Here is a 17,785-nt window from a genome sequence, read left to right as displayed (position 1 = left end):
CTGCCTTTATTTTTATCCAAATGGCTCAATTACCGCAAAGCCCCACAGAGAAAATTACGGATGTTTGCCTCTATTTTTCTCCTCTTGTCTCGACAACTGTAGATATTTTGTTTTCCTTCTTTCTCTCTCGGTCTGTCTCTCTCCTTTTTTTTTTTTGGTGGTTGGGGGGCAAAGAGAGAAGGGGGGTGTTCAGATGGGCTGAGGGGCCAGAGGCTTTTGAATTGCTCCTCAAAGCCCGCATCTCTCTCTCTCTCTCTCTCTCTCTCTCTCTCTATTACATACACACACACAGACACACACATGCATGCACACCTCCCACAATCCTAGGCCACACACCACAGCTGGTCTTTGTTGTGTGTCCATTTTGACATTTGTCCTTTCCATCTTCTGCTGTTCCTTTCCTCCCCTGCCCACCCTCCCCCACTTCTCTTCCCTCCCCTCCCCTTCTCTTCCCTCCCCTTCCCTCCCCTCCCCTCCAGTCTCTCATTTCCTGCCGCCGCTGCAGAAGCAGCAGCTTTGGGCCTCTCCTCTGCCCAGTGGGCACCCCTCCTAGCAGCTCATCTCAGCTATTTCCAAACCCTGCAATAGACACAGGGAGGCACGGAGGTGCCCATTTTCCAACCTTCTTATTGGCTCTCTGTTTGTCATTTTCGGAATTGGCACTCTGGGGAGCCGGGGCTGGAGGCAGCTCTTACGCCTGCCCGCTCTGCCAGAAAAGGGGTCCCAGCCCTGCAACCTGCTGCAGGCTCCAGAACAGTCTCTGGGGGCACTAGGACTGGGAGGAATGGTTTCTGAGCATGAGGTCCTGGGCCTTGAAGCTGAGGACATGCAGAGGAGGGGACTCCTGCCAGTCCAAGTTGCCTCTTATGCACCTCTCTCCATCCCACCGTCCCTGGGCTCTGTGCCTCCCACCCACCTCTTCCCTGGGTGGTGCCATTCCCTACCTCCCTGCACCCCTTGGACCCCTCCCACCAGCCCGCACCCCTCCCTTGCTTAGAACCTCCATGACTCATTAACCTTGGGATATAACCCCTTGCTGGCCTCGGATCAAAGCCAGATCTCTCCCCCGGTCCACAGGGCCCTGTGGCCTGGTGGCACCTCCTCCCCAGCTTCATCACGAATTCTGTCTTCCAACTCACAGCTCCTTCCTGCCTTGGGCCTTGCATCTGTGGGTCCTCCCCTGCCCTGCTCTCTCTCTCTCTACCCACTTAACCCTCACTGAGCATTACTGAACTGGCACCTCCTCAAGCAGCTCCCCACCCATCAAGTCAGGCTTTCCTTTTATTTTTTAGACAGAGTTTTACTCTTGTCTCCCAGGCTGGAGTGCAGTGGTGTGATCTCTACTCACTGCAACCTCCACCTCCCAGGTTCAAGTGATTTTCCTGCCTCAGCCTCCCAAGTAGCTGGAATTATAGGCGTATGCAACCACGCCTAGCTAATTTTTGTATTTCTAGTAGAGATAGGGTTTCACCATGTAGGCCAGGCTGGTCTCGAACTCCTGACCTCAGGTGATGCACCCACCTCGGCCTCCCAAAGTGCTGGGATTACAAGTGTGAACCACTGTGCCCAGCCATCAGGTCAGGTTTTCACAGCACCAGCATGCACCCTGCCTCACAATTCTGTAGCTTTTTATAAAGAGCACACATCATAGGTGCTCAATAAATAGCTGGCGATGGATGGAAATGCCCTTGGCACCAGGCCCTTTCTGGGGACCACTGAATTCTATGCCCACCAGCCCCCTCCTATGCTGCACCTGCGGGTGCCTTAGCTGCAGGCAGCTGCCAACAGAGCAAGAAAGCCAGTGTGGTGCCTGTCATTGGGAGGGCACCGGAATTGTGCTTTACCTCAAAGGCTTCCAAGGCAAAGGGCCCGGGGGGAAAATTCTAGGCTCAGTGCTCCCTTGCTGGGTGACCTTGGGCAATGCATCGAACCTCTCCGAGCCTCAGTGCTCTCCCTTGTAACTGAGGGAGATGTCAGGTTTGAGGGGGACTAATGTATGCACATTGCTGAATGTCTTGTGTCTTGAGCCTGCATGATTATTGAATTAGCTATACTGATTGTCCTCTTGCTTTCCATAGTCAAGAGGGATCCCTGTTTGCCCCTCCAGTCCATCATCCACTCAGCAACCATTTCTCCATTCACTGGGTACATATTTATGGAGTTTCTATCATCTTCCAGGCATGGAGATACAGCAGTGAATGAAACTGATGGAAAGCCTGCCCCTGACAGCTGCCATTCTAGGCATCCACCTCGTGTGACGTCTCCCTGACTCCTCCCATGGCTCTTGGCAGTAGGGACTCTTACCGTCCCCATCTTATAGCTGGAGAAACTGAGGCTCAGAAAGCTTGATCAATTCACCCAAGATCGTTCACTTACTGGCAGAACCAGGACTTGACCTCAGGCCCTTGGGATGCCAGATCCTGAACTTTCAACATTTTTTTAAAAATTGAGATGGGATCTCACTTTGTTGCCCAGGCTGGTCTCAAAATCCTGGGCTCAAGTGATCCTCCCACCTCAGCCTCCCAAGGTGCTGGGATTACAGGGGTCAGCCAATGCATCTGGCCCCAACTGCTAATCTTCAATGCTTCTCCAGAGAGATTTTTCTAAGTGCATTTTGGATTGGGTCATTTCTTTGCACAATCCTCCTCAGTGGGCTCCAAACTCCTGGGCTTGCCCCAGGGTTCTGCAAGACCTGACCCCACCTTCGTCTTCTGCCTCATCTCCTTCCTGTCTCCCTTGAGCCCCATCGTGCTGGCTGGGTGTCTCCCTCCTGCCTCATGGGTCCTTGCGGTCCCCAGACAGATCTAGCTCCCTCTTCCCTCCCAGCCTTTGCCTGTGCTGTTCCTTCTGACCAGCACACCTTCCCCTCCTCTTTGCATGGCGAATCCTCCTCCTCCAGGTCTTGGCCAGACCTCACCTCCCCAGGGATGAGCTCCTCATCTCCCTGAGGCCATGAAGCCGCCCCACCTTCATGCTCCCCCATATGGGGCTTGCCAGTCACAAGGGGACTCCTGACCTGTTTCTGCTGTAGCCTGTGAGCTCCCCCAGGCTGGTGCCTGCCTCTGCCTTTTTCAAATTTATACTCCATGACTAGCCTTAAAAAAAAAAAAAAATTATACTCCAAGCACACTGCAGGAGCTCGATGTTTACTTGCTAAAGGAGCAGATTAAAGAAAAAATGTAGAACCGGCTCTCTCTTCTCACCCAAGCTTCGGAAGTGAGAATAGCCACATTTTTCATAATAAATGAAGATGGGCGCCCGTTCCTTCCTTTCCTTTCCTTTCCCTTCCCTTCCCTTTCCTTTCCTTCCTTCCTTCCTTCCTTCCTTCCTTCCTTCCTTCCTTCCTTCCTTCCTTCCTTCCTTCCTTCTTCCTTCCTTCCTCATTCCCTCCCTCTTTCCCTCCCTCCTTCCCTCCCTCCTTCCTTCCTCCTTCCTTCTCTCCCTCCCTCCTCCTTTCTTCCTTCCTCCCTTCATTCTTTCCCTCCCTCCCTCCCTTCCTTCCTTTCAATGGAGTCTGAAGTGCAGTGGCGTGATCTTGGCTCACTGCAACCTTCACCTCCTGGATTCAAGCGATTCTCATGCCTCAGCTTCCCTAGTAGCTGGGATTACAGGCGTGTGTGCCACCACACTTGGCTAGTTTTTGTATTTTTAGTAAAGATGGAGTTTCGCCATGTTGTCCAGGCTGGTCTCAAACTCCTGACCTCAGGTGATCCACCTGCCTCGGCCTCCCAAAGTGCTGCGATTGCAGGCCTGAGTCATTGCACTTGGCCTGAAGATGGGCACTTCTTAACAGAAGTCTTGACTTTACATAAACTTGCCATATCTGAGAAAACACTCAAAATGAGCATTCTATTAGAAAAGGTGTTTGACGGCTGGGCACATGACTCACGCTTGGAATCTCAGCATATTGGGAGGCCAAGGCAGGCAGATTACCTGAGATCGGGAGTTCAAAACCAGCCTGGCCAACATGGTGAAACTCCATCTTTACTAAAAATACAGAAACTAGCAGAACATGGTGGCTCAGGCCTGTAATCCCAGCTGGTCTCAAGTCCTGTCTGCACTATGTAGCTGCTGAGGAGGGTCTGGCAAGTGACCTCACTGCTGAGCCTGTTTTCCTCCCTGTAAAATGGGTGGTTGTGAAGACTCAGTGAGAAAGGAGTGCCTGGGGTACCGGTTCTGGCTGCTGTGGTTGTCATGGTTCTTTCTCTAGTCTGGGAGGCCTGTCAGGAGCGCATGATTGCCCGGAAGAGAACTGGCCGGGTAAGATTATTTCTGGTCTGTAGCCATAAGCAGGAGTCAAGTTCAAGGCTGAGGGCCAGAATCCTGAGACCAAGAGAGGGGGAAACTGGTGCAATCCCCCTGGTAAGTCTCAGGTAGAGCTGGGACTAGAAGACCAGGATTCTGACTCTGGGCCCATGACAGGGGATCCCCAAGGCAGGCACAACTGAACACACCCTCCCTAAGCCAGAGCCAGGAGGGCAGAGGGTGAAGCTCTGCCAAGTTCACTGTTGTTGTTTTGTTTGTTTGTTTGTTTGTTTTTGAGACGGGTTTTGCTCTTGTTGCCCAGGCTGGAGTGCAGTGGCGTGATCTCGCCTCCTGGGTTCAAATGATTCTCCTGCCTCAGCCTCCCGAGTAGCTGGGATTATAGGTGCCCGCCACCAAGTCTGGCTAATTTTTTGTGTTTTTAGTAGAGACAGGGTTTTACCGTGTTGGCCAGGCGGTAAAACCGTGTTGGCCAGGGTCTCAAACTCCTGACCTCAGCTGATCCACCCGCCTTGGCCTCCCAAAGTGCTGGGATTACAGGCGTGAGCTGCCACACCTGGCCATTTTTTTTTTTTTTTGAGACAGAGTCTTTCTCTGTCACCCAGGCTGGAGTGCAGTGGCACAGTCTTGGCTCACTGCCACCTCTGCCACCTGGTTTCTAGCGATTCTCCTGCCTCAGTCTCCCTAGTAGCTGGGATCACCGATGCCCGCCACCGTGCCCAGCTAATTTTTGTATTTTTAGCAGAGACGGGGTTTCTCCATGTTGGCCAGGCTGGTCTCAAACTCCTGACCTCAAGTGATCCACCCACTTCGGCCTCCCAAAGTGCTGGGATTACAGGCATGAGTCACTGTCCCTGGCCTCTGCCAAGTTTTTTGAAGAACAAATGAAACATAAAATGCTGGTCATGTCACTTCTGGCTTAAGACTTCTCACAGTTTGCAAGGCAGTTTCAAATGCATTTGCTGCAAACCCTTCCAATCAAACCTTACACTGAAAATGTAAATGAACAACCAATGAAAGCGCAGCTTCCCTGAGACCCAGGGTGGGGCTGGGTGCAGAGCCTGCATCGTCTCATCTGTTCCCTCCCTCCAGGTGCCAAGGGGCCTCTGAGGAGCCCAGAGGATTCCAGAGAGCTCAGGTTGAAGCACTGGCCTACAGCTCAGGTCCAAAGGCTTGGTTAGACTGTATAAGGCACACCGTGGTGCAGCCAGCTGGCCAGCCCACTGTCCCACCTCCCTGCCCTGGTCTGTGTGCACCTGCACCTTCCACTCAGAATGGCCCATGATTCTCCCACCATGACTGATTCACACCTTTGGCTTGACTAACATGATGTTGCCTCCTCTTAAATGCTTTCCATCAGCTAACTTTCCATTGGGCTAACTCCTGTGCAGCTCAAACCTTGGTCAAGTTTGAGACCAGCCTGGCCAACATGGTGAAACCCCGTCTCTACTAAAAATATGAAAATTAGCCAGGCATGGCAGTGTGTGCCTATAATCTTGAGAGGCTACTTGGAAGGCTGAGGCAAGAGAATCACTTGAACCTGGGAGGCAGAGGCTGTAGTGAGTTGAGATCACACCACTGCACTCTAGCCTGGGCAACAGAGCAAGACTCCATCTCAAGAAAGAAAGAAAAAAAAAAAAGAGGGCTGGGTGAGGTGGCTCACGCCTGTAATCCCAGCACTTTGGGAGGCCAAGGCGGGTGGATCACGAGGTCAAGAGATCGAGACCATCCTGGTCAACATGGTGAAACCCCGTCTCTACTAAAAATACAAAAAATTAGCTGGGCACGGTGGCACATGCCTGTAATCCCAGCTTCTCAGGAGGCTGAGGCAAGATAATTGCCTGAACCCAGGAGGCGGAGATTGTGCCATTGCACTCCAGCCTGGGTAACAAGAGTGAAACTCCATCTCAAAAAAAAAAAAAAGGAAACTTGGTCAAGCAGCATTTCAGGACAATGGCACTGTCCTTCCTGTCCTAGGCATTCCTTGCTGACAGCATTTGTCTGCTGCCCTGTGCCATTATTGAGCTGTACAAGGAAGCAGCTCAGAGCTCAGGCCTCGGTCTCAGAGTCTCAGGTTCAATTCCTAACTCTCATCTCACCCATCATAGTTCCCTGGGCAAGCTTGTATAAACTCAGTTTCTGCACCCGCCAAGTGAAGCTAATAACAGCACACCCCTCCCATCATCAAGGTGGGGATCACACAAGATCATTGGTGTCAAGGGCTTGACATGGTGTCCAGCATGTGCCTACGGCATCTGCCCTCCGTGCAGGCACCTATGAGGTCCCTCCCAGAAATTGCTGATGCCAGGGATGGGGATACAGAGACAGAGCTGTGGGTCTGCTCTCAGGGACCTGACAGTCCAGGCTGGAGAGCAGGAGTCTAGACACCAGGCAGAAAAATAAGGAAAAACCAATGAAATGCAGTCAGAAGCAGGTGAATACAGATGGCCATATCCTCTGTCTTGGCTCAAAGTAGAGGCTCAATAAATGTTTGTTGAAATGAAAAGAATTGCTGGGCGTGATGGCTCATGCCTGTCAGCACTTTGGGAGGCGGGTAGATGGCTTGAGCTCAGGAGTTTGAGATCAGCCCGGGTAACATGGCAAAACTGTCTCCACCAAAAAGTACAAAAATCAGCCAGGCATGGTGGCACACACCTTTAGTTCTAGCTACTCAGGAGGCTAAGGTGGGAGATCAAGATTGCTTGAGCCAGTGAGGTCGAGGCTGTAGTGAGCCATGATTGCACATCATTGTATTTTAGCCTGGGTGACAGAGTGAGACTCAGTCTCAAAGAGAGGGGGAGGAGGAGGGGGAGGGAGAGGGGAATTGAAGTCAGTAGAAGGAAGGATCGCCATGGGCTGTGGGAGTCTAGGAAGCCTATTTGAGGAGCAAGAACCTGAGCTGGCATTTAGGTGGTAGACAAGACCTTGGTGGGTGAGGGCTGGGCGCAGGTGGGGAGCACCCCAGTTTGTTAAAGAGAGGGCTTCCTTATCCCAACTCTGCTACAAACTACTAGAAGCTGCTTTCAAAAAACAACCTGTTTTGGGCCGGGAATCGTGGCTCAAGCCTGTAATCCCAGCACTTTGGGAGGCCGAGGTGGGTGGATCACGAGGTCAAGAGATCGAGACCATCCTGGTCAACAATGGTAAAACCCAGTCTCTACTAAAAATACAAAAAATTAGCTGGGCATGGTGGCGTGTGCCTGTAATCCCAGCTACTCAGGAGGCTGAGGCAGGAGAATTGCCTGAACCCAGGAGGCAGAGGTTGCGGTGAGCCGAGATCGCCCCATTGCACTCCAGCCTGGGTAACAAGAGCAAAACTCCATCTCAAACAAACAAACCAACAACAACAAAAAAAAACCCTGTTTTTCCTCTCTTTCTACCTTTCTGTATTTTCTGGATGTTTTTGATAATGAGCATGTGTTACTTTAAAAATCAGAAAAAGCAATTAAGTTATTTTCACTTGCAAGGTTTTTTTTTTTTTTTAAAGCATTCACACACACAAAGAATGGTTAAAATAAAGTTCACAGAGAAAAAACAAAAGAGGCATCGGGAGCAAAGCCGAAGGGGGCGCTAATTACATTGGGAACATGGAACGGTGAGTTATTTTGATGAACAATCCACCCTGACTTAAAGCCTCCCAGACAAGGCCAAAGGGCAGTCGGCAGGGGTGGAAGATAGGGTGAAAGAAGAGCCCATGCTTTGCAGGGTGATGAGGGATTGAGGGCCGAGGGGAAACAGTGACAATGACTCTGCTTTGCTGAGCACTGATGTAAGCCTAGCGCCGCTGAACTGTCTCCATGCTATTTGGGGAGGAAGTCACCCCTGTCCTCACCTTGCAGATGAGTATCAACTCCGAGGTCTGGTAGTGGGAATTGGCCGCTTGGACTTCTGAGCCTACACTTGCTAGTGTAGCTCGAACTATTGAGCTGTGCCTGTGGTTCTCTCTCCTCTGCCGCAGGGGCGGAAGGAGGTGCAGCATCGGCCAGCGGACCCAGCCCCTCAAGTGCCGTTGTAGGAATGCCAGAACTCACCAGCCTCTTGACCTGACTGCTGCAAGCTGCCGTCTGAGCCTCCCTAAAGGTGTCCTGATACAGCCAGCCCACAGCAGTGACAGTTGCGCCCACAGAGGGCAGGGTGTGTATGTGACCGAGGGGACAGGCCATGGAGCTTAACCCCTACCTCTCCAGCCTGGCCAGCGAGGAAAGGGGCCTGCGGAGCCTGGGCAGGAGCACTGGTTCCACCGTCTCATCCTTGTCCCTCCAAGGGAGGATCCATCACTTTTGTCACACAACCTGGGCTTTTGGAACAGAGGAGGGAGAGCTGCCTGCTCCTGCTCTTGAACCCTGCCCACTGGCTTCTTCACCTAAAACCAGGAGGGGTCTTTGGAAAAGGTACTTGGCTGCTCCCTTCATGGCTCCTTATTGCCAGGATAAAACCAAGCTCCATACCATGGCCTGCTGGGTCCTTCTCACCTGGCCCTGGCCACTTCTCTGGCTCCTCCCTTGGGACTCCACTTACACTGGCCTCCTTTCTGGTCCTCCAGTTCAGCCCTGCCTCAGGACCTTTGCATACACCATTCCTGCCTGCTGTGCGCCAGCCCTGCCTGTGCCCACACCCTGGGCTGGTGAGGTCCTTATTATTCTGGTCTCAGCTTAGTTCATCCTAGTTTCCAGGTCTGGGCCAGGGTGTCCTGTTATGGGCCCCAGCAGCCCCTGTCTATTCACTGGACTGGGAATTCCCGAGGGCCTGGGAAAGCCTGTGCTCCTTGGCTCCAAGACCTATCCAGGTGCCACTTCATAGCACCCCGTCATGGCAGGTACTGCGGGTATCTCATTTTCCTGATGAGGAAACACACTCAGTGAGCCTGAGGCTACAGGTCGAATGGCAGAGCCAGGATTTGAACCCAGGTCTGTTGGAAGCTCCCGGAGCACAACACCAGGCAGCCTTTGGAGCTGGAAGGGACCTCAGAAGCCACCGTCCAACCTGCTTATGAAGTGAGCAGACAAACTGAGGCCCAGAGATGGCCAGTGACTTCCAGGGCAGAGAATTCTGCCCTCCTGGCTCCCCAGCCCGGCCCCCAGACCTGAGTTCTTCACCTCCCGGCCCTCCACCCAGTGAACAGAGCTGCCCCCTCTCTTCTTGCAGAGCCTCGAGGTGCAGAGGCAGGGGAGGGAGGCAATGGCTGGGCGTCCTCCCCAGGAGCCGGGTTCTGGCTGGGGGAGTGGAGGGGCCTCCAGCTCCCCTCCCCACCCAGCCCGGCCCTGCTGGCAGCTGCTTAGCACAATTAGCCAACAAGTGACTGTTTTGTGGAGTTACTGCTGATGTGTTTTAAGTGGCTTTCTGAGTGGGAAATGTTCAGGAGGAGAATCAGGCAGACAAAGGGGCGTGAGTGCATTAGGTTTTATCGCTCTGTTTTGCACACGTCTGACATCAGTCTTTTGAGCAAGTTCTGTTCAGCCCTGGGAGAATGATAAAGAGACAAGAGGGAGGGAGCACAGGCAGGCAGACACGCGCCCTCTCCCCAGCTCTCTCTCTCCCCAGCTCTCTCTCTCTCCTTTGCTTCCATGCACACATACCATCCCGTCCTCCAAGTGGAGGCTTAATGGCCGGAGACATTGGAGCAAACTGTCCGACAGATGGGGCCTGCCCCACTCCGAAGGGGAGGCTCGGCTGCAAATAGTCTTCAGGTGAAATAGAATAACTGAAGTAGCCAACTATTGTGCGGTGAGAGGGTAATGCGTCTGCCTCTTCCTAATGGCTGCCCAGTTGCCAGAGAATGAAACCTCTTCTGATCCCGAAGGCGAACCAAGGACAAAAGTCAGCGAGGGAGATGGCAGAGAGAGCAGAGAGGAGAGAGCCCCCAGCTTCATCCCCCACCCCACCCACCCTCAAGCTGAGGCTTGGACAAAGGGCCCATCCCCTCCCCAGCTGTGCACTCAGGGCTTTGGCTCCAGGTTTGGTAAAAAGTGATGAGCAGGAAAGTAGCTACCTGTGAGGGGGACACTGAGGGGGATGCTGGAGGTGGGGGGCAGGGGTCCTGGAGGAGGAAAGAGTGGCCTAGGCAGTGGTCACGCAGGGTGATTGTGAGAGATTGTCTGAAGGTACGACAGTGTTCCTTTGCCTCAATGCACTGCAGTCATCTTCAGGAGCCCCTTTTCCCTCCAACCCTCAGTTTCTGTTTCCTAAAAAGGAGGGGCTTTGCTTTAATCTGTGGCCCATCTGCCTGTCCATCCATCCACCCTTCCAAATAGTCAATCATTCGGTCAGGTTTTTTTTTTTTTTTTGAGACAGTCTCACTCTGTTGCCCAGGCTGGAGTGCAGTGGGGCAATCTAGGCTCACGGCAGCCTCCACCTCCTGGGTTCAAGCGATTCTCCTGTATCCTCCTCCTGAGTAGCTGATAGGCCTGTGCCACCCTACCTGGCTATTTTTTGTACTTTTAGTAGAAATGGCATTTCTCCAGGTTGGCCAGGCTGGTCACGAACTCCTGACCTCAAGTGACCTGCCTGCCTCAGCCTCCCAAAGTGCTGGGATTACAGGCGTGAGCCACCGCACCCGGCCATAAGGATTTATTTACACATTTATTTACTTACTCTGGTGATTTATGAACTGGGCACTCTCAGACCAGAATAGGTTCAGAGAGACTCCCAGTATTTTTTTAAAAAAAGGTTAAAAATATTTGTCTTGTGCTGCACATCCGCCTCCAGGTGCTGAGGTCGACACGCGCTTTCCTGCTTCCCTTTCTTTGTTCATGGTGAGCGCTCTCCCTGGAAAACTCCATTCTTCCATCCTTGCTTAGTGAAATTGTATCCACTTTCAAAGCCCATTTTGCGTGCTAGCTCCTGTGTGCCACCTGTTCAGATGTACTCATCTCTGAGTTATATATAATTTGGTTTAATAAGTATCTTTTGAGTATCAATTATGGGTCAGGTCTTCTGCCAGGGACTGGGAATCCCGAGGTGAACAAGAAGCTCCCAGGTTAGCAGGGGGATAGATGGTGAATGAAAAATCCCAGCAATAATCATTCATTACAGCCGTGACCCTGCTCTGAGGGAGCCACACAAGCCTCTAACGGGCCCCAAGCTGGCTGGAGAGTCTGGAGGTCTCCTGGAGGCAGAGAATTCTATGGGTAGGGAGACTGTTGTGGGGAGGGGCAGGAGGGGCCCTGGGACTGGACACAGTAGCCTCATAGATTTTGTCACGGGCTAGTTGTGTACTCACCTGCTGAGCCCCAGGTGGGCAGAGAGGGAAGGAAAGGAGGAGTCTGGGTAACAGAACATGGAGAAGGTTCTGGGGCAGATGGGGCAGTGGCTCTTGCCTATAATCCTGGCACTGTGGGAGGCCAAGTGAGCAGATCACTTGAGGTCAGGAGTTTGAGACCAGCTTGGACAATATGGTGAAAAACTCTGTTTCTTTTTCTTTTTTCTTTCTCTCCTTTTTTTTTTTTTTTTTTAGATGGAGTCTTGCTCTGTTGCCAGGCTGGAATGCAGTGACGAGACCTCGGCTCACTGCAACCTCTGCCTCTGGGGATCAAGTGATTCTCCTGCCTCAGCCTCCCGAGTAGCCGGGACTACAGGCATGTGTCATCACAACCAGCTAATTTTTGTACTTTTAGTAGAGACAGGGTTTCACCATGTTGGCCAGGATGGTCGTGGTCTCTTGACCTCCTGATCCCCCTGTCTCGGCCTCCCAAAGTGCTGGGATTACAGGTATGAGCCACCGTGCCTGGCCCCCCTGTTTCTACTAAAAATATATATTTAAAAATTAGCTGTGCATGTACATAGTGGCACGTGCCTGAACCTGGAGGCAGAGGTTGCAGTGAGCCCAGATGGCAGATTGCACTCCAGCCTGGGGGACAGAGCAAGACTTCATCTCGTTAAAAAAAGAAAAGAAAGATTCTGGGGAGGGGAGGGACCCCTGAGGGGCAGGAGGGGCCACATCCAGGGCCAGTGAGGCCTCAAGAGGCTAGGTACAGGAGTGAGAATAAGAGAGGTCCCTGTTCTGCCAGTCATGGTCACAAACATTGCTGGCCCCAAAGGCCATCCTCGCCCGGAATTTGCCCAGGTGTCTGGGCTGAGAATTCAGTCAACAGGGAAGAAAGATGCTCTTTTAAAAAAAATTTTTAGTTTTTTAATCAAAGGCAAGTCTTTCATTGAATTTCTTGCACCCCTCACCCACCCCCACTAGGCCCAATGCTGGCTCTTTCACCTGTCCATCCCTGCAGGCCCTGTTCAGGGGCTGGAGGACAGGAGGGACGTTCACAGAGGGATGGAGCAAGGAAAAGAGACCAGTGGCCAGGCTCAGCGGCTCACGCCTGTAATCCCAGCACTTTGGGCAGATTGCGAGGTAAAAAAATCAAGACTATCCCGGCCAACATGGTGAAACCCTGTCTCTACTAAAAATACAAAAATTACGCTGGGCGTGGTGGCTCACGTCTGTAATCCCAGCACATTGGGAGGCTGAGGTGGGTGGATCACAAGGTCAGGAGTTCGAGACCAGCCTGGCCAACATGGCAAAACCCCATCTCTACTAAAAATACAAAAATTAGCTGGGTGTGGTGGCAGGAGCCTGTAGTCCCAGCTACTCAGGAGGCTGAGGCAGGAGTATCTCTTGAACCCAGGAAGTGGAGGTTGTAGTGAGCTGAGATTGCACCACTGCACTCCAGCCTGGGGGAGAGAGTAAGACTCGAACCTCAAGAAAAAAAAAATTAACCAGGTGTGGTGGTGGGCGCCTGTAATCCCAGCTACTTGGGAGGCTGAGGCAGAAGAATTGCTTGAACCTGGGAGGCGACAGAGGTTGCAGTTAGCTGAGATCGCACCACTGCACTGTAGCCTGGCAACAGAGGGAGACTCCATATCAAAAAAAAAAAAAAAAAAACGAAAGAAAGAAAAACAAACCTCCTGCAGCAGCCAGGGGCAGACCACCTGGCCAGCGTGTACCTGGGAAAGACAGGCGCCTCCTTCACGGCTCCACTCGGGAACGGAGTAGAGAATGCTTTCAACATGGAGAGTGCCTTCTCCTGTGCCAGTAAAAGGTATGCCATTTTGGGGCTTTCTCATTATAATAGTAGTGCACCCCTGCTGTAAGAAGAAGCCAAGTGTCTATGAACTGGTTCTCCAAAGGCAAGAAAAAAAAAACAAACGGGAAAGCCAAGTGTCTCAGCAGTCCACAGGCCAGAACCTGGGAGCCCTCCTGGCTCCTGTCTTCCTCCCAACTCCAGGTCCAGTTGACCAGCTCCACCTTCAGCGTGGCTTCTGCCCTGACACTGACGGCCACCTCCACCCTCGGCTCTGACCCAAGCCCCCACTGCACATCTAATGGGCTCTTTATCAATGACAGGCCAGGGCACTCCTCTGCCCAGACCATTTGGTGTCTTCGCTTTGCTCAGAGCAAAAGCCAAGCCCTCCTCTCAGCCCTCAGGGCCTGTGTCATCTGCCATCATCCTTTCCTATGCCATCCCCCATCTTCTCCCCTGAGCGGGTCTTCAAGGATCTCTGCCCCACACCCCACACACAGCAGCTGCTCTCTGGACAGCCCCAAGTGGTCTCATCCTGAGTGTGTCCCCCATGTTACAGTCAAAGACTTGCTAAGAAACCCAGCCTGCAGCTGTAATCCTAGCACTTTGGTAGGTCAAGGTGGGTGGATTACCTGAGCTCAGGAGTTTGAGATCAGCCTGGCCATCATAACGAAAGCCTATCCCTGCTAAAAATACACAAATTAGCTGGGCTTGGTGCATGCCTGTAGTCCTAGCTACTTGGGAGGCTGAGGCAGGAGAATCGCTTGAACCTGGGAGGTGGTGGTTGCAGTGAGTCGAGATTGTGTCAGTGTCACTGCACTCCAGCGTGGGTGACAGAGCAAGACTCCGTCTCAAAACAAAAGGGAAATCCAGCCCTGGCATCATCCTTTTCTCCAGCTCTGCAGACCCAGCAGCTTCAGCAGCTCTGTGTCCTGATCTCTGCTTCTCAGCTCAGCAGGATGACTGGAGTCCGCTTGGATCCCTGCTCTCTGGTCTGTGGCTGGGAAATCGGCCCCAGGCAGAGGTCAGGTGATTGTGGGGCTCACCTCACGGGTTTCCCTTCTCAGAGGAATTGTGTCTTGTACAGTCAGAATCTGTGGTCTTGCACTGGACACAGTACCCTGATAGATTTTGTCAAGGGCTAATTGTATACCCACTGCTTTACCGAGGCCTATAGCAGATGTTTGCTATTAATTTACTTATTTTTATAAACATTTTTATTTTAGAATTATTTTATTTTTTCTGTACAGATGGGGGTCTCACTCTGTTGACCAAGCTGGTCTTGAACTCCTGGCCTCGAGTGATCCTCTGACCTTGACTCCCAAAGTGCTGGGATTATAGGTATGAGCTACCGTGCCTGGCCCCAAAATAATTTTAGCTTCACAGAAAAGTTGCAAACACAGTGCAGAGAGCCCTTTTATACTCATCATTCACTTTCTTCTGCAGTTAACAGCTTCTAGAACCATGGCCCATTGGGCAAAACTAAGAATTAACATTGGTACAATATTAGTAATTAAACCAGATTTCATCGTTGTTTTTTTCATTAATGTTTTTGGATTGTCTAAAATCTGGTCCAGAATCCCCTATGCTAGCAGCTCTAGTTCAATAGCCAGAAAACTGAGAACAACCCAAAAATCTGTCAACAGAAGTGGGGTAAATAAATTGTGGTGCATTCCTATAATGAAACATGATGCCAGCCGGGCACAGTGGCTCACACCGGTAATCCCAGCACTTTGGGAGGCCGAAGTGGGCAGATCACTTGAGGTCAGGAGTTTGAGACCAGGTTGGCCAACATGGTGAAACCCTGTCTGTACTAAAATACAAAAATTAGCCAGGCATGGGGGCGAGCGCCTGTAGTCCCAGATACTTGAGAGGCTGAGGTGGGAGAATCACTTGAATACCAGGGGAGGAGGCTGCAGTGAGCTGAGATTGCGCCACTGCACTCCAGGCTGGGCGGCAGTGAGACTCCGTTTCAAAAAAAAAAAAAAAAAAAAGATGCAACAGTGAAAAGGAACAAGCTACAGATGTGGCAGCAACACAGAGAAATTTCACAGCCACAATGCTGAGTGAAAGGATTCTGACAGCAAGGGCACGGTGGCACACGCCTGTAATCCCAGGACTTTGAGAGGCCGAGGCAGGTGGATCATTTGAAGTCAGGAGTTTGAGACCAGCCTGACCAACATGGGGAAATCTAAAAATTAACCAGTCGTGGTGGTGGGCACCTGTAATCCCAGCTACTCAGGAGGCTGAGGCAGGAGAATTGCTTGAACCTGGGAGGCAGAGGTTGCAATGAGCTGAGATCAAACCACTGCACTCCAGCCTGGGCAACCGAGTAAGACTCCATCTCAAAAAAAAGAAAAGAAAAGAAAAGAAAAAAGGAGCCTGATACAATTGATTGATGAATTCATAAGTTTATTAGTAAATGATTAATTTTTAATTGAGGTTGAAGAATTTAGAATTGTCATTACCATTTGTGGCAGACAAACCCTAAAGTGACCCCATAATTTTTTTTAAAGAAATAGGTCTTGGTATGTTGCCCAGGCTGGTCTTGAACTCCTGGGCTCAAGTGATCCTTTCTCCTCAGCCTCCCAAGTAGCTAGGACTACAGGCAGGAGCCACCATGCCTAGCTGACTCCTGCTAACTTTTAACCTTTGGTATTTACGCTCTCTGCAACCCGTGCTTTTGACCGTGGGTGGGACTAGGGATGTGCTTTTGGCTGAGATGATAAAGCTGAAGGCGTTTTGAAGATGTAATTTAGATCTCAAAGCAGTTCATTGAAAATGAACTTAATGAGGTAAAACCTGATCTTAATTAGGTAAAACCTGATCTTAATTAGGTAAAACCTGGACTTAATTAGGTAAAACCTTAAGAGAGGTGGGGACCAGTGGCTCACACCTGTAATTTCAGCACTTTGGGAGGCCGAGGTAAGTGAATCACTTGAGTCCAGGAGTTTGAGAGCAGCCTGGGCAACATGGTGAAACTCCATCTCTACCAAAACATAAAAATTAGACTGGTGTGGTGGTGTACGCCTGTAATCTCAGCTACTTGGGAGGCTGAGGTGGGAGGATTCCTTGAGCCTGGGAGGCTAAGGTTGCAGTGAGCTGAGATTGTGCCACTGCACTCCAGCCTGGGTGGCAGAGTGAGACCTCATCTCAAAAATAAATGAAACAAACCTTAAGAGAAACTTGCAGAAGCAAGCTTCTATGGTGTGAACTGCCAGAGAGATGCCTACATGGCACCAGGGGGCCACTGGCTGGCAGCTAGCAAGAAAAGAGGGACCTCGGTTCTACAGGTGCAAGAAACTGAATTCTGCTGATTACTGCAAGACCTTGGAAGAAGACCCATACTACGAAAGAAGATGCATCCCGGCTGACACCTTGATTGCAGCCTGATGAGACCCTGAAGATAAGATCCATTCAACTGTGCCCAGACTCCAGAGCCCCAGCCACTGTGAGATCAATGTGTGTTGTTTGAAGCAATAGGTAGCTAATGCACCATTGCAGCCATAGTGACCAGGAGCAGCAGGGAACGCTTCTGGAGTGCAGTTAAGATTTGTGCAATTGACTATGTATAACTTAAACCCAGGCTACAGTGATCCTCTTACCTCAGCCTCCCAAGTAACTGAGACTACAGGTGCATGCCACCACACCTGGATAATTTTAAAATTCTTTGTAGAGATGAGGTCTCACCATGTTGCCCACACTGGTCTCAAAATTCTGGGCTTAAGTGATCCTCCTGCTTCAGCCTCCTAAAACGTGGGATTACAGGCATGAGCCACTATGCCTGGCCAGTTTGCACCGTCTCTGAAATCCAGTGTGGATTTAACACTCATAGCACATCTCAGTGGGGACTGGCCACGTTTCACATGCTCACACGTCATGGGGCTACTGTTCTGGACAGTATAGCTTGAGACTGTAAACTGGCCGGTGGCTCATGCCTGTAATCCCAAAATTTTGGGAGGCTGAGGTGGTCGGATTGCCTGAGGTTGGGAGTTCAAGACCAGCCTGGTGAAACCACATCTCTATTAAAAAAAACACATTAGCTGGGTATGGTGGCAGGTGCCTGTAATCCTAGCTACTCAGGAAGCTGAGACAGGAGAATTGCTTGAACCCGGGAGGTGGAGGTTGCAGTGAGCCGAGATCACACCACTGCTCACACCACTTGAGCCTGGACGACAGAGTGAGACTCTGCCCACTCCACCCAAAAAAATAGAGTCTGTAAGCTGTGGGGCGGCGGAGTACGTGGGGCAGCGAGGCACGTGGGGCTCCACCCATTTTGCTCGCTGCTCTACCTCAGCGCTCAGCATGTCTCTGATGCTCAATGAATGTTTGTGCAGTCAAGAAATGGGAGGTCAATGAAGTTACTTCAAATACTTTCTGGACATCGGCACGGTATCTTCTCTTTCCTCCCTTCTGTTTCTCCTTCCTTTTTTCCTCCCTTCCTTCCTACCTTCCCTCTTCATCTCAGGTCCTTTTTTCAGGGTAAAGATCTTAAAGCGCACACGCAC

Source organism: Callithrix jacchus, chromosome 1 (genome assembly GCF_049354715.1).
Source record: "Callithrix jacchus isolate 240 chromosome 1, calJac240_pri, whole genome shotgun sequence".
Lineage (NCBI taxonomy): Eukaryota > Metazoa > Chordata > Mammalia > Primates > Cebidae > Callithrix > Callithrix jacchus.
The sequence above is the reverse complement of the archived record's forward strand: the minus strand, read 5'-3'. Positions refer to the sequence as shown.